The 18,089-nt window shown below is 38.7% G+C and overlaps 1 protein-coding gene across 3 annotated transcripts in view; it reads left to right on the forward strand.

Moving 5' to 3' along the window:
- The window catches only part of IQSEC1 (IQ motif and Sec7 domain ArfGEF 1), a 740,816-nt gene that overhangs the window by 461,573 nt on the left and 261,154 nt on the right, over positions 1–18,089 (forward strand). The window lies entirely within an intron of this gene.

Here is an 18,089-nt window from a genome sequence, read left to right on the forward strand (position 1 = left end):
CAAAGGAAGGGATCCTGTGTTGTTATAGTTGTTGTTTTAATCAAAACCAGCTTAGAAATTTGGGTGATGGCTAATTCCTCTACTTAGATCATAAGATGAGATTGCCTCTCAGTCTCTGTGAAGGAAAGAGGTAGAAAAACCATCAGAGATTGAGACTTTCTCCCCTGTTCATGTGTGTAAGCAAGCTCAATGGTGTCAGTAGTAGTAGTCTCCTGACTACTGCCATCTCCATCTTTTGAGTCTGCCATTTTGGATGTGTGCATCCCATTCTTCCCTCAGTAAATAAGAACCCCTCCTCTTCTTTTCCCCTTTCATTTTTCTTTTCTATTTTTGTATGAAATAGTTTTGAGAGGGAGATAGATTGTATGTGACATGTGCTATTCCAAAACCCTGTCCATTTCTTTCAGAGCATGACAACATTAAAGCCAGGATAGTCCTTAGAACACAAAATGTTAGCACTGGGAGGAACCTTAGAACTTAGACTGTTGGAGCTGAAAAGGAACTTGAGAACATAAAATGCTTGGTATTAGAAGGGAGCTTAGAATGTAAAATGTTAGAATTCAGAATGGAGAGAGAGAGAGAGAGAGAGAGAGAGAGAGAGAGAGAGAGAGAGAGAGAGAGAGAGAGAGAGAGAGAGAGAGAGAGAGACAGAGAGACAGAGAGAGAGAGACAGAGAGAGAGAGACAGAGAGAGACAGAGACAGAGAGAGACAGAGAGAGACAGAGAGAGACAGAGAGACAGAGAGAGTCAGAGAGAGAGAGACAGAGAGAAGGGAGAGAGGGAGGAAGGGAGAAAAGGAAAGAGGGAGAAGAGAGAGAGAGATAAAAAGAGAGACAAACAGAGATGGTAACAGAGAGATAAGCAGATGAATAGATCTGCCCATAGTCCTATAAGTGGCAAAACCAGAAGTCAAGAACTGCAAGTGCTCTTTCCTTTTTAGAACTTTCCACATGACCTTAAAAACTATTTAACAATCTCCTCAAAGAAGGAAAACCCTTCTTAGAAAATGTCATTCTGTTATCTGAGGCTCCTGAAGAGCTACTGAGGTTTAAGGAAATAAGTAGGACAAGAGGCACCCCAAAAGGAATATAAAAAAAGGTTAAGATGTTTAAACCAAGATGTATGTGGTTCATTCTTACAGTCACTCAAAAAGAGAGAATTCATTCAGACCCATCTAGAATATAGTCTTTCCACTATTTCTTTTTTTCCCTTCTTTTCTAAATTGACCCAGTTTAGATTTGCCAGGCCTGAAAGTAAACTAGCCTTGCAGATTAGTGTTCAGTTTACCAGCCCACATGTATTTATGACCAGTCTGTTTCTCTCCTCCAGAGTTTGCAGGAAGTCCAGTAACCATTAACAATAGATTTTACTTTTTATTTACCCTATATAAATCCTGTGTAAATTTATAAGCATCTCTTCCTCAACAACAACCATGACAACAACAAAACAACCAGAATACCTTAGCATGACTCTCAAGTCATCCAGTCCAGGACACAGTCTTGAACTATTACCTTCTGCTGATTCCAAGAGGTTGGGGGAACTAGCACTAGCAGAAACCAACTGCACACTCTGATTAAATGGTGATTGGCTCTCCATGGGGACATTTTCTTGAATTCAGCATTTAGCCCTTCCACATCTCTGAATGTCTCCCAAATTTAAACAGTTAAATGATGATCCACCAAGCCTAAAATGTTCCTGGAACATGGTGGATACAAAGCAGCAATTGGGAAGTTCTTAGGTTAAGTGGTTCTCCAGATATAAATAGGAGCAGCAGACAAATCCGAAGAACTCAGCAGATGCAGTTGGATGGACAGGATCCCACACAATTTCTCATGAGGGCTGTGTTTAGTATTCTGATCGATGAGTTTCTAAACTCGAATGTGAAAATAGGCTTTCATAGAGTATAACGTTGCACATCTGTAGTCCTTGCTGCTGTTGGGGAGGCTGAGGCTGGTGCATCACTTGACTCAGAAGTTCTGAATTGCAGTAGGACTCAAGTCAATCTGGCATCCATGCTAAGTCTGGCATCAACATGCTGGGGAAGAGGATTACAAGGTTACCCAAAAAGGAATAAATGGATCTGGCTCAGAGAAACAGAAGCAGTAAAAGACTTCTGTGCTAATCAGTATTGACATGGAGTCTATAAGTGGCTGCTGTGTTTTCAGCTTAGAAAAAAAAAGTGGGGAGGAAGGAGAGAAACAGACCCAGGGAGAGACAGAAACAGAATCTGAGACCAAGACAGGGAAACAGAGACAGAGATACAGAGACAAAGTATAGTATCCCCTCCCCCCATTTAAGCTTATTTTATTTAGACTCAAGGCTGGTGTGAATCCACTATGAGTCATGGTTCATAAGAACATTTGTAGGTCATTCTGTCTGTCTCCATTTTGTTTCCTCTACCCCTTGTCTGTCCTTTTAGCCTGAAATGTAGGTAGAAGGAAATAGCTTGAGTGAACATGACTATGTCTGTGAGAGAGACCAACTTCCCTGGTAATTAAAGTTGTTTTATTTCTGTTCTACATCTCACCCACCCACCCAGCACCAAGATTCCATAGAGCTATAGTTACTCTTCCTTGGCCGGCTAGTTCACGAGCAGGTAGTCTGGTTTATAGCAAATTTTACAGAGCTGGCACAGTGCCTTGCACTTAGTATGCGCCAGATAAACATTTGATGAATTGAATTGGATTGGCAACTCTGCTCTCCACTCAGTCAGCCACATGTAGGCCATTTTGAAAGACATAGACATTATCTTCCCATCTCGTTGTCCTCAGTATTCTGTGCATGTGACACTCATCCTGATAATTCTGGAGCCATCTGCTGAGAAGGCTCTTTGCCTTCACCAAGCTGGAGGACAGACATGTGGAGTACAAAGCGTGCCTGTGTCAAGGCATTTTCCTTTCCCTGAAATAGAAATTTCCAAGTTGAACACCATCAGCTTTCTGAAAAATGAAGGGCCTCTACTAAACTGAAAGAAGCTTTGGCTTTAGACTCATAAGACCTGGTTTGGTTGGGATCATGGCCCTACTATTTGCTACCTCTGTGACCTTGGACTTCAAGTTTCTAAGTCTTTCTGAGCCTCAGTTTCCTCAGCTATAAAATAGAGGGAAAGAAGGAGAGAGAGAGAGAGAGAGAGAGAGAGAGAGAGAGAGAGAGAGAGAGAGAGAGAGAGAGAGAGAGAGAGAAGGAGAAGGAAAAGAAAAAGGAGTAAGGAGAGAAGATGGAAGGGGGAAAGAAATAGAGAGAGTGAGGGAAAAGAGAGAGAGAGAGACAGACACAGAGAGTGGGAGGGAAAACAGGAGAGGGAGGGGAAAAAAAGGAAGGGAAAAAGGGAGAAAAAACTCAATAATCTACAAAGACCTTTCCAGCTCTAAGGAAGCCATTTGGAAAGTGTAAGGTCCTGAAGCTGGAGCAGAAGTGGTTGCAATTGTAGACAGAAGCAGCATTAGCACAAGGCAATTGTCTACACTGACTAGCTGGTGATTGACTCTCCTTTGGGACTTTCTCTTGAATGCAGAAAATAGCTCTTCTGCATCGTAGAATGTTTCCCAAATTTAGGCAGTTGAATGATGATCCATCAAGTCTAATATGTTTCTGGAATATGGTGGATACAAAGAGGAGGATGCTAGGATTCCATCATCCTGTAATCTATGGCTGCTAGGAGATCAGGTGTCACAGGTTAATTGACTTTTTTTCCTATGGCATTTCTTACAAGTGGGCCAGGATATTATTTTATTAAAATCCAAATAAACATTTGTTAAGTATCTGCTGTGTATACAGTGATCTCCTTGGAGCTGAAGGACATATAAAATATGGAAAAGCCCATGCCCTCAATAAACTTACAATTTAGTCCGGGGGGGGGGGGGGAGTTATAGTAACAACTTTGATACCTAATGCTACACTTTTTATTTCTTTATTTTGCTCTGAAAGATCATTATCAACATGAAGGATCAGGGAAAATTTCATGGAGAAGGTGGCATTCAAGATGGATTTTAAAGGATGGGTAGAAATTCAGCTGGGAAAAGTGTTGATAAAAGATATTCCAGAGTCAGGGAAATGTAATCCTTGCTACCATTCTCCCCAAAACTCAGTCTTCTAAGGTGTATGTGTCTGTCTGTCTCTGTCTCTCTGTGTGTTGGGCTATCAGTTTGTTTGTTTGCATATTTGTATGTGTATTTGTCTCTCTCTTTCTGCCTCTGTGTCTCTATCTTTCTGTCTCTGTCTCTGTCTCTCTCTGTCTCTCTCTGTGTGTCTCTCTCTCTGTCTCTCTGTCTCTGTCTCTCTCTGTCTCTCTCTCTCTCCCTCTCTCTCTCTCTCTCTCTCTCTCTCTCTCTCTCTCTCTCTCTCTCTCTCTCTCTCTCTCTCTCTCTCTCTTTCTCTCTCTCTCTTCTCCCTCCTCTCTCTAATGCCCTCCCTAGCAGGGACACTAATGCCCCTATACCAGTTCTCTTGATTACCTTCTGAGTTCAGAAATTATTCTGAAAATGACAATAGAGGTGTGGGCATTTGGTTTAAGGCATAGTCTGGGATAGTAATGTCAAACTCAAATAGAAATAGATTTCTCAGGCATGTATAAACTTAAAAAGCCACAAAGTAATATTAGCTAGGTGGTTTTATAGTCATAAAATATAACAATAATATATAATAATATCAAAAATAATAATTTTTGACAAAAATTTCCCAACTATATTTTAATCTGGCTCCTTTGACATGAGAGATTTGAAGGCTTTGGTCTGTAGCACCAAGCCAATCTGTCTCCATCTTCCTGGAATCCATGCTAGTGCTAGGTTATGTGGTATGTTCAGGAAGGACTCTGGGAGACAAATGCCAGGTCAGTATTCTGAGAGGTCATCACCATTGATGACATTGTCAGGAAGGCTCATTTTCTAATCTCACATTTTACATGCTTAGTCTCCCCTTCAGTCCCATAACTTAAAGTATGCTGGGTATGTTAAAGACTTGAAGAATGCACAATGTGTTCTGAAATTTTAAACAAAAGACCTGTCCCTCAGTTCTCACTTCTCATTTAACTCTCAACTCTTGATTCTCTGTTCTTACTTTGGGTAATCTGATGAAAAGCTGTTTTTTAAATTAATATCTTGTTTAACCATACTTTACCTGTTGTAGTGAGAGAGAGAGAGACAGAGACAGAGACAGAGACAGAGAGACAGAGACAGAGAGAGAGAGACAGACAGACAGAGAGAGAGAGAGAGAGACGGGAGAGAGAGAGAGAGTGTGAGTGTGTGTGTGTGTGTGTGTGTGTGTGTGTGTGTGTGTGTGTGTGTGTGTGTGTGTGTGTGTTAACCGAGTATGATATAGTGGAAAAGATCGTGAATTTAGAGTTAGATGATCTGGGCTTGACCCATGATATCTGGAGCAAATCACTTCCTATTTCTGGCCTTCAGTTTCCTCTTTTATAAAATTAAGGGACTGAACTATATGATCTCCAAAAGTTCTTTCCAGCTCTAACGGTGATGATTCTTTTACCTAAATCTTGAAGAGTGGCTACCTAGAAAAGGAAGATTGAGGATAGAGGAAGATGGAAAATGAATTGGTGCTGTCCAAGGTTCTCCTTAGATCCCTGGGAAGAAATTTATACATAGAAGAAATATTCCTATCTTGATGAACCTCACCTTAAACAATAAAGGGAAAAGCTGAAGAGTTATACATAAATGGAGTTTGGGTAAATTGGATGATAGTGCTGAGAAAATACACAATGAATTCACTAATAAAGCATTAATAAAGCATTCATGCATTTTTGTTTTAAATGTTTGGTTTTTCATATATGTTACGTTCTATTTCTCTTTCTGAGCAATAGTAATTTGATTCTATGAAAGAAAAAAATTAATTCCTTGGAGACTAGTGAAAACCATTTCATAACGACTTGCCTTAAGGGAAACAACAGTAACAAGAACTTTGGATTTGGAGTACAAAGAACTGACACTCATTAGCAGCACGATTGTAGGCAAGTCGATTTACCTCTATGTGGCTCAGTTTGGCAACCTCTCTAGGGATATAATATAGGTGTCCTAGAAGTCTACTTAGGCTGTTAAAGCTTAAAATTTCACAAAGGGTTTTGAGATACTCTGTGCTTAAAGCGGCTAAGTGGCACAATGGACAGAGTTCTGAGTGTGGAGTCAGGTCTGAATCCTGCCTCAAAAACTTAGTAATTAAGGGATTCTGTGCAAGTCACTTGATCTCAGTTTCCTCATCTGTGAAATGAGTGTATCATACAATATGGCCTTTAAAGTCTCTTCCAGATCTAAATCTAAGATCCTACTTTTGCTACCAATAACACCAGACTCTTGTGTAGATAGCTTTTTATAAAATGGATAGAACTATGAGTTAATGTTAATATTACCTAAATCTTAATTAGGATCAGTTGCAAGATGTATCTTAATCTAATATTTTATTTCTGTTTCTTAAGGACTTTTCTCTCTTAGAGGAGTCCCTGGACCACTCGTTTCTATCCCAGAGAATACACTCTATAAACACAAGCAGATCTCCACAGTGCCATACAGCCATGAATTATCAATGAATACTTATCATATTTGTGGACATCACTGAGCTAGAACAGATGGGTAACACATTAGATAACAAAATCAGAATCCACAAAGATCTCAACAGTAGGAATATTGCAATGAATTAATCAGCTAAAATTTAGTAGGGACAAAAGTTAGATTTCTTGGAAATCAAATTCAGTTTAACAATTATAAGATGGGGAAGTGTGGAATTTCATCTGAAGAAGATCTGGGAATTTTAACGAACTACAGTTCCAGAGTCAACAATATACTATGGGAGCTGAAAAGCTAACAATATTATAGATTGAATAATGTGAGACATAGTATCCAGGAATAATAGGTTGCTTGTTATATATCTGTTTTCATGCTATCTCCTCCATTAGATTGCAAGCTCCTTGAAGACAGGGGCATCTTTTTATATCCAATGCACTTAGAACAGTGTCTATCACATTGTAGGCATTTAATAAACATTTAGTGATTGAGTAATAGTTCTATCATCCAGCCTGGACCAACCATCTTTGAAACTTTGTGTTTAGTTCTAGTCACCACATTTTGGGAAGGACATTGATAAATTGGACAGTATTCAGAACAGTGGGCAAAGGACTTTGATTTCATGCTATATATGGATCCTCTAAAAGAAGTAAGGATATTTAGCTTGGAGAAGAAAAGACTCATGGGAAATCAGTTAACTGTCTTCAAGTATTTAAAAGTCATTCTGTGGAAAATGGATTAAATGTATTTTGTTTGATCACAGAAGATAGAATTAGAAGCAATGCATGGAAAATGCAGAAACAAATTTAGGCTTGATATAAAATTTGATTAAACGGAGGCACTGCTATAATTTGTCTGATCCTGTCCAATAATAAGAAAATCAATTACTGAGTATCCAAGATGCACCCTAAGTGTTGAATTACACCCAGCATTAAAGATCACTCTTTAATATAAATATTAAATTCTTGATCGCTTTCAGAGAACTGACTATTTCTCTCTTCTGGCTCCATCTCTTTTGTACATGACAATATTCTTTTTACTAGTCTAAGAAATTAGTGATTGTATATTTATCTAATTAGAGTTGTGGCTTATTCCCATTCCCATCTCTTTCCTGCCCTTTTTATTTTGCTTCAATGAAATCAACCATGCAAGCATGGCATAAAGAATCAATAAATCCACATTTGTTAAGTGCCTACTATGTGCCAAGAACTGTCCTGAGTGCTAGAAATACAAAAAGAAGCAAAAGACAGTCCCTGTCCTCACAGAAGAAAATCAATGAAATTACACACTAAACAACCATGGAGTAAGCTGGCTATCCCAGAGCTCCCTCCAGACAAAGAAGCTCAAATACTTTGGGATCTTCAGGCAGAACAAGAACCTGACTTTAAAGAACATGATTCAGGTGCTCAGATTGAAACTATCCGTGTCAGCAGGCAAACTCTCTCCACTTTCCAACTAATCCCAATACACACACATACACACACACACACACACACTAAGAAATTAAGGAACAAAATCTACTTCCTCATAATTATTTGTATAAGGGGTGATCAGAGATAACAGCATTCTCTCACTTACCAACATTATAGTGGTCATTAGGAAATCACAGTGGGAATTCATACACTTAGCTATTCAGAGTACTCCCACAGACAAAATCTGATTCCTAAACTCTTTCCATATCTTTGTAGCTTTGAAGTGGCTCATCAACTGGACTTACTTCCTCCTACTCCCTCAACTCTGGTTCAGCAGATCAATGAGGACATTGCACATGGAAAGCTTCCCAAAAGTTAGAGTTCTCTAAAAGTGAAATAGGATGTCTTAGGACATAGTGGGTTGCTCACAAGAAGCAAAAATAAAAAGGTATATTTTAGAAATATCATAGCTATAGGGCTACAAGAGAACTCATTGGTCATTTAGTCCAGCCAGTTCATTTTACAGATGAGGACATTGACAGTCATTGAGGCCAGATGACTTTTGCTAATTATCTAGTCATTTAAAAAATATTTTTGAGAACTTGTCATTAGCAGCATGTGAATAGGAAAAACTCTGCACAGATCATAAAAATAGTTCCTGCCCTCAAGAAATTTACAGTCTGGGAAAGATAAGAAATAAATACATAAATAGCTATTGTACAAGGCATATATGATAAGTATTATATGATAATGTGAACAATAAGCCCTGTAGGAGCTCAGAGGAAGTAATTACCAAGAAAAGCTTCATTAAGGAAATGAAGCTTCCACTGGGACTTAAAGGATGGATAGGATTTCTTCTTTTTAATTAATAACATTTTAATTTTTCCCAATTACATATAAAAACAATTCTTAATATTTCTTTAAATATTGAGTTCCAAAATTTTCTCCCACCTCTTATCTCCCTGAGGTGGACAGCAATTTGACACAGGTTATACATGTGCAATCATATCAAACCTGTTTCCATATTAGTCACGTTATGACAGAAGACACAGACTTAAGGGGAAAAAATCATGGAAAAAAATTAAGAAAATTAAAAATAGCATGTTTTGATCTGCACTCAGACACCACCAGTTCTTTCCTAGAGGTGGAGATTATTTTTCATCATGAGTCCTTTGGCATTGTCTTGGATCTTTGTATTGCTGAGAATAGTTGATCATCATACATTATTGCTTGCATTGTATATAATATCCTATTGGTTTTAATCACTTCACTTTAATAAAGCTCATATAAGATTTTCCAGTTTTTTCTGAAATCAGTTTTCTTATCTTTTCTTATAGCACAATAGTATTCTGTTACAATAACATACTAAAACTTGTACATCCATTCCTCAATTGATGGGCATCTCCTTGATTTCCAATTCTTTATTACTACAAAAAGAGCTGCTATAAAAAATTTTATGCAAATATGTCCTTTCCCTTTAAAAAAAATTGTCTCTAAGATAAAGATTTAAAAAATTGTCTCTAATAGTGATGTTTCTGGATGAAAGGATGTGCACAGTTTTATAATCTTTCTGGCACAGGACCAAATTGCTCTTCAGAATGGTTGGTTGGATCAGTTCACTATTCCACCAATAGTGTATTAGTGTGCCCATTTTCCTACAGCCCCTCCAGCATTTATCATTTTACTTTTCTGCCATGTTAGCCAATCTGATAGGTATGAGGTGGTATCTCACTTTCAATTTGCACCTCCCTAATAGTGAGTTAGAGCAGAAGAAGTGACAGGAGCCTCACTAGACCAAGACCTTTCTGGGAGGGTCCAAGAAAGCCTCTCTGGCTAGTTCTTTACTATAGATAGTTTTAATTTCTCCCTCTGAAAATGGCCTCTTTGTGTCCTTTGATCACTTATCATTTGGGGAATGACTTGTATTCTTATAAATTTGACTCAGACTTGGTTCTTCTCAGTGGTTCAGTGAGCCAAAGCAATCCCAATAGACTTAGGACAGAAAATGCCACATGCATCCAAAAAAAAAGAACTATGAAGATTGAATATAAATCAACACATTCTATGTTCACTTTTTTCTTTTTTTTTTTTTTTACTCTTTTTGTTCTTATTTTCTCTCCCAACATGCTTCATAAAGCAATATGTATTGAAATAAATAAATTCAAAACAGAAAAATAAATAAATAAATTTTAATTCAGTACTCTGTATATTTGAGAAATGAAGCCTTTATCAGAGACACTTGCTATTAAGAAAAACAAGTTTCCCAGCTTTCTGCTTTTTTTTAATGGTTGCATTAAGATTTTTATACCAAAATCTCTTTAACTTAATATAATAAAAATTTTAAAGCATGGGTAGGATTTTAGCAGAAAAAAGGAAGGGCAGGCTATTTAATGTACTTGAGCAAAGGCAGGAAGAAGAGAAAGCACAAAAGTAGGAAAGAGTAATGGAAATAAGACTGGGGGATAGGTTGGGGACAGTATACAGAAGACCTTGACTTTCAGTCAAAGGAATTTAGACTTTATCACATGGGCAATGGAGAAGCATAGACAATTTTTGAGAAAGGGAGGGATGTTTAAGGAAAGTTCCTATGATAGTGCTGTGTGGAATAGATTGGAGGGAAAGGAACTAGAGCCAGGGAACTCAATAAACTTTTCAGTTACTCAGACATGAGGCAATAAGGTTCTGAACTAGGGTGATGGCAGTGGAAGGAAGAAAACAGAAATGAGACATTCAGAAGGAAGAGCTGACAGGACTTGGTGACTGATTTGATTAAGGGTGGGAGGATTTAAGAGACAGAAGAGTCAAAGATGACTCAGATTTCAAGTCTCAGTAAATGGGCGATAAGTGGTGCCATTATAGAAAAATAGATAACTCAGAAAAAGGAATTTATCCTGAAGAAAAGATGATCGGCTTAGTTTGGGACATTCTGAGTGTGAAAACTAGGATGATTGTGAGGTAACCAAAAATATGGGGCTAGAGTTCAAGCGACATTAGACCTAGGGAGTTAGATTTAGAGAAGTCAATCCTGCAAATTAATGACATCTAAGAAAAGACAGATAAAGACAAAGAGATAGACAGAGAAACTGACAGAAAACAGAAACATAGAGACACACAGAGACAGAGAAAGAAATACAGAGACACAGAATCATAGAGACAGAGGAGAGAGACACAGACAGACGGACAGGCAGACTGAGAAGGAGAGGAAGAAGGAGAACAGGAGAACAAAAGTCTGACAGAACTTAAGGGAACACTCCCATTAGAGGAAGAGGAATAAAGAACCAATGAGGGTGTCAGAAAGGTAGAAGATGTATTTGGAAAAATAAAATACTATTTTAAAAAAGAAAAATAGGAGAACCAGAATAGTGCAGTCTCTTGGGACTTCAAGGAGGAAGGGAATAAACATTTATATAGCACCTACTGTGTGCTGGGCCCTGTGTTACTCATTTGATCCTCACAACAACCCAAAGAAGTAGGCACTATTATTATCCCCTTTTTACAGTTGAAGAAAGTGAGGTAAACAGAGCTTAAATAACTTGTCCTCTTTCCCTCCCTTTCAGGTCTTGCCCAGTAATGAAAGTGTGTGATATTTTCTATGAGAGCAAAGTGTTGTTTTCTGTAACCCTTCAGGAAATACCATATAGATCATAAAGTCAGCCATATTCATTTGCTAATTATCCAGAGTGGGGATGTAGTATTTCCATTGTCCACCAGATGGTAGTCTCTTTGAACCACCAGCCCAATGACCTCATTATTTTCTCTAAGGAGTGTGTTTGGGATAGCCTTCTTTGCATCTCCACGGACCACCAGAGGATGCTGAGTCTGTAAATACTTAGGCTCACTAGCTCTTACCCCATCTATCTGGGCTCCACCTTCCTATTACACAGCCCAACACAAACACAAAGATCTAAGATCATAAATTTTAATGTACAGAACATAGGAAAAGGAAGTAGATCATCTGCTTTATGGAGAAGTTTAGTCATAACTTAAACCTCCTCCCTCTTGCCTTCCCAGCAATTTGGGGACAACATTGGTGATTGGAAATATACTTCAGAGAGTTCACAGAAGAGGATAAAGGAGGGGGGTATCCACACCTACCTCAGATCATGTCCAAAAAAGAGAGAGAGACAGAGAGAGACACAGAGAGAGAGACTGAGAGAGAGAGAGACACAGAGAGAGAGACTGAGAGAGAGAGAGAGAGAGGGAGAGAGAGAGAGAGAGAAAAGAAGAAGAAAGAAGAAGAAGAAAAAGGAGAAGAAGGAGGAGGAGGAAGAGGAGGAGGAGGAGGAGAAGAAGAAGAAGAAGAAGAAGAAGAAGAAGAAGAAGAAGAAGAAGAAGAAGAAGAAGAAGAAGAAGAAGAAGAAGAAGAAGAAGAAGAAGAAGAAGAAGAAGAAGAAGAAGAAGAAGAAGAAGGAAGAAAGGAAGGAAGGAAGGAAGGAAGGAAGGAAGAAAGAAAGAAAGAAAGAAAGAAAGAAAGAAAGAAAGAAAGAAAGAAAGAAAGAAAGAAAGAAAGAAAGAAAGAAAGAAAGAAAGAAAGAAAGAAAGAAAGAAAGAAAGAAAGAAAGAAAGAAAGAAAGAAAGAAAGAAAGAAAGAAAAGGGGGGAAGGAAAGTGGGAGAGAGATGTTGGAAATGTCTTTCCTTCCCAAGTTCACAATACTCACAGTCTGGCAGTCTCAGCAGCTTGGGATGGCTCTCTCCTGGTGGCTTCTTTCTCTGTCTCTGTTCTAAGACTTGGTTCCTTTTAGCACACGGTAAATTCATTAAGAGGGTTTTCAAATTTCTGATAGCGACAGCAGTGATCACTACGGCCATGGCCTCAGCTGTTCCCACCTTTCCAGTCAGCCATATCCAAAGGCAGTGGATGCTTACACCCAATATCCTCATAGGAAGCAGGAAGTCCAACTCTTTAAATTGTGAAATAGGATGGGTAACAGCTAGTCAAGGATAGCACATTGGACATATTATTCAGCAACCTTGCTAGTTACAAATCTGTCTTTGCCAAGAGTGAAGGAAGCACTGACTCCCTTGGATTCCATGATCATCAGAAACTACTTCACCATCTCTTTCCAAATCATCCTCGGATGATAAAACCAGAGGAAAATATTAGTTAAGCGATAAGAGGACAAGATCTTTCTTCTGCCCTCTTTTCCCTTTCACACTCTCCCTTTGATAAACTTAAGAACTCTGCTGGTGATAGACTTATAAGAAGGAAAAGAAAAACTATCACTGTTAAAATTAAATTAGATTTTTTTTAAATCCAGGAAATTCCACCTTTAATGTCCTTGGAAGGGTCGGCAAGTCCTTTAAAATCTTCTCAAATCTTCCATCTTATTTCTTCATTCTTCTCTAATGAAATCTGCTTTTCTTTGAGTCCCAGCATCCAAAATAAATAATGAAGGATTTTTAAGCCAAGTTTTGCTTAATAATGTAGCTATATTATTTTCTGGTTTTCATTGGATATATAGTCTCATAGCAACATTTTATGTTCTAAAAAGGCTTTTGTGGACTGATCTAAAAACCCAACTCGCATGTATAGCATTATTCTTCTGGGTTAATGAGCTCTGGGCTTCAAACAAATAGAGTTCTAACTTTGAATTCTGACTCTTCTATTCACACTGTGTGTGACCTTGTATGATGTAATTCCTTCTCTAAGCTTCTATAAAAAGAGATTGAATCCAAAGGTCTTTTTAGAGCTAATGGCTTGCAAATGTACTTTTGGAAGGTAGTTCTTGGGTAAATTGGAAGCCATTCTTAGTAGGATTTAGTAAAAACTTAAAAACTAGAGAGGCCTGGCAGCTAGGTGGCTCAATAGATAGAGCAACAACCCTGAAATCAGGAGGACCTGAGTTCAAATGTGATCTCAGACACTTAGCACTTCCTATCTGTTTAACTCTGGACGTCACTTAACCCCAACTGCCTCAGCAAAACAAAACGAAAAAAAAACTAGAGAGGCAGGTTCTAACTCTGTACAAGAATAAACAATAAATAACAGCTCAAGGTATTCAAGAGGAAAATGAGCTACCTCTGGAGGAAATGAGTTTCCCTATGCTTAAAGGTCTTTAGATAGAGACGGATGGACATTTATAAGGAATTAGAGGGCTTCCTTTCAGATGGCTGTTGATTTTAGAAAATGTCCACAAAGGATGATTCCAATGATGAAACACAAGTTTCATAAATGTTAAACTAGAGACCATCTTGTCCGAGTGCCTGTTTTTTCAAAAGCTTTTTATTTTATTTTTAATTTATGAAACAAGCAAGCATTTCCATGACAATACAATAAAAAGATGACTGTATGAAACTACAAGCCTACTATGCACAGCTTGCTATTCCTAATATGCAACAAAATTATCACATAAACTTTTTTTCTTCCTTCCCCCCCCCACCTAGAGATGGCTACTCTGATATTACAAAAGGACAAACTGAGGATCAGAGAAATTAAATGACTTAAAATCACACAGGTGGTGTCAGAGCTGTGGTTCTAACCTAAACCCCCTGACTCAAAAGAACCAATTTAAGTAGACACATAACAACGATTTGAACCAAAAGGCTAGCATGACTTCTCGAAAAGCACCCCAAAACTCAATCCCAGTGCTTCAGATGGGGTCTGATTGGCACAGAGTGAAGGAAGAAGACTTTGTCCTCTCCCTCTGAATGGAGACTATTTCCTGTTTGTTTCGAATAAATATTTATTGATGTCTTTTGTTTTTCTATCACTACAATGCTTAATGCATTCCTTCCCCTCACCCTCTGAAGGAACAATCCTTTAGACACTCCATTTCTGCATGCATGAGCATTTAAATCTCCCCTCCTTCTCTCTCTATACATTCCATTACCAGTGCTGTCTGGCAGCCTCCCTGTGGGAGCCAGTAAGCATGATGGGAGTAGGTCCTCTTACTAGCTAAGTTCTCCCCCTTGCTGTCTTATCCCAATGAGAAAAAGCACTGGACCAGAAAGCAAAGGAGCCAGAGCTTCCCCTGCAAGCTGCAGGAGCAGTCCTTTGGGGGATACACAGAGGAGGAAAATTGGGTTCCCACCACTAGAGGGAGAAGAGAGCTAAGTGGAAGTTTTGCTCTACCCACAAGTCAAGGTTTTAGAAAGGACATAAAGTGCCTGATTTGGAGGAATGGGACAACTTCATGAGTTGAGATTGATGCTCCACTAGATCAGGGAGCTTTGGGGGTTCCGAGGCTCAGGGGGGCTGGAAAGGGAAGTGGCTACACAAAGTTGTAAAGTCAGGCACTCTTATTCAGGCCATCCTTCAGTACTGATGCTCTGGTTCTTCCTCAATTAATACGTGGTCAAAGGTTATGAATGGGCAGTTTTCAGATGAAAGCTATCCGCAGTTATATATGGAAAAAATGCTCTAACTCACTATTAATTAGAGAAACGCCGGTTTAAAACAGGCAGCTCTTCAGTCTTTAGAGGAAGCTAGCTTGTGACCCTGGACAAGTTCCTGTCTGGCTCAGTTTCCTCAACTGTAAAATGGGGATAATTATAGCACATATATCATAGAGTTGTTTTGAAAATTAAATATTATTTGTAAAGCCTTTTAGCACAATGATGGAACATTGTGGGCATTTATTAAATGCTTCTTTTCTCACTTTGCATTCCCTCCTGGATTTGCTTTCTGCTAGCTGTCAACTATGGTGGAAAGCATGCTAGATTTGGAGCAGGGGCCTAGAATTCAAACCCCCTGTCCCAGCTACTTACTAGCTCTGTGACTGGACAAGTCAATGAGGCTCTTTCCTTTGAAAAAATAAAGGAATTAGACTAAGATGATCTTTAAAATCTTTTCTAGCTAGAAATCTACGTCTCTATGATCCTTCCAGAGGAATAAATTGATGAGGTTTAGGATGTTTTCTTGCCCAGAGGATCTGGAAGACTCAAAACACCTTTAGAGCCAAAAGGCTTCATTTCCCCCCAGCATTTACTGAGCATATGCCATCTGCAATACTCCGTAAGGAGTAGAGAGGACCCTGGGTTTTCAGAGGTTATGCCAAAGGGACATAAGCTTAGCAGGGTCTATTAATGTGCAGAGACTACTTCTCCAGCCCAAGCCAGATGTCAGCTGAGGAGCCATCTCTCACAGTTCTGAGAGGCTGGTCCCTCTAAGCCTTAATTTTCCCATCTATAAAATTTGGCTAATAATAGGATTGTTCAGAGGACCAAACCACTAAAATCCATGAAAGATTTTGTAAACTTTACATACCAAATAAGTGTTAGCTGTTATTATTTTCTTCATTATTATTGCAGAAGAGGAATGTTATATCCTCAGCGCAAAGGCTACACACAAGAGCAGTTATCATGGTTATCTATCAGATGATAAAATGTTCTCACTGAGCACTAGTAGAGTAGCCACACAGATAAAATCAGCCACACAGATACTTGGAGAATTAAAAAGTATCTACAAAACCCAGGGCTAGATGCTGAAGATTTTTTAAAAGTGTGAGAAGAGCTCATCAGAGTGCTTAAAACTAATAGGAGATCTACAGTCCAAACACAGATTTGTTATTCAGTCACCTCTGGCTCTTTGGATCCCATTTTGGGTATTTCTTAGCAAAGATGCTGCATCTCATTTTGCAGGACTAAAAACTTGCCCAGGATAACACAGCTCATATGTGTCTGAGACTAGATTTGAACTCAGGAAGATGAGTTTTCATGATTCCAAGTCTGGAACTCTGTACATTATAGCACCACCTAGCTGCCCCTAACACAAAAAAGGATAGTCAGTCCGTTCTCAAGCTAAGTGGTCATCAGAGCCTTGAATCTGACATCAGGAAGTATCTGAGATCATCTGTATGGCCCTGGACAATTCATTTTACTTCCAAATGCCTCAGTTTCCTCATCTGTCAAATGGGGAGCCTAATGATATGTGCCTACAGGTGCCATTATAAAGGTTAAATGAGATAATATTTCAGAGCATCTAGCCCAGTGCCTAGCTCAGAATAGGGATTATATGTTTATTGTTGTTGTTGTAACAGATGAAGAAACTGAGTCTTAGCTAAAGTGACTTGCCCAGAGTCAGACCTAAAGATGATCAAAATGTATAGTTTAGTTTGTTTGAAATATCAAATATATTAAGATGGATGGAGGGAAATAAGTCTGGAAAAATAGGCTGGAACCACATTGCCTATGGCTTTAACTACTGACTTTGAATTATGTCCTGAAGACAAGGGATCTCTTGCAGAGTCGTAGCATAATCAATATCAGATCCAGAAGGCACAAAATCATCTAGTACAACAACCCTTTCATTTTACAGATATGGAACTGAGGACCAGAGAGTCTTGGGGACAAATGGCTTGCCCAATGTCGCACAACTAGAAAATGCTCTAACTGAGATTTGAACTTAGGACTCTATGTTTTGAAAGCCAAGTTTCTGCATCAGCAAGAGACAGTCATGGTAAAATCTGTTCATCAGGAAGATTATTTTTGCAAATATATAAAAAATGAAATCAAGAGGGAGAAAAGACTGAAGATAAGGAATCCCAATTGGGAGGCTATCACGTAATCTGGATAAGAAGTAATAAATAAATGATTGCAATAGGGTGTTGGCTATGTGAGCAGAAATGGAAGGGATGAATGTGAAAGATATTTATTTGGCAAATGATTTGACTTGGGGGTGAAGGGAAAGGAAAGAATAAAAAATTGATCCAAAGTTCTCTCTTTTTTTAGACTAATTTTTTAAAAATGTGAATTAACAAACATTAATTTTCTCTCCCTCATACCTCTCCTCACTCACTGGAGGTAAAAGCAGAAACAAATAAAATCCTTATAACAAATGTGCATACTCAAGCAGAACAAATCCACATGCTGTCACTATTCAAAAGTGCACATCTCATTTTGAATCCTGAATCCATCACTTCTCTATCTGGAAATAAATAGCTTTCTTCATTGTGAGTTCCCTAGAATTGTGGTTTGACCTGGAAGTTTCAAGCCTGCCTGACTGGGAATTTAGTAATTGGGAAGTTGGGAGGAGGTTTAGGGGAGGATAGGATGATCTCAGTTTGGAATATATTGGATGTGAAGTGCTGGCAGGACATCCAGATGGAGATTCCCAGCAGGCAGATAGATAAGTAAGAACAGAACCTAAGGAGAGGGTCAAGTAAGCAAGCATTTATTAAGTACCTACTGTGTGCCAGGCATAGTGCACACTCCAGTGACTCTACTGGC

The sequence above is a fragment of the Sminthopsis crassicaudata genome, chromosome 1, assembly GCF_048593235.1.
Source record: "Sminthopsis crassicaudata isolate SCR6 chromosome 1, ASM4859323v1, whole genome shotgun sequence".
Taxonomy (NCBI): domain Eukaryota; kingdom Metazoa; phylum Chordata; class Mammalia; order Dasyuromorphia; family Dasyuridae; genus Sminthopsis; species Sminthopsis crassicaudata.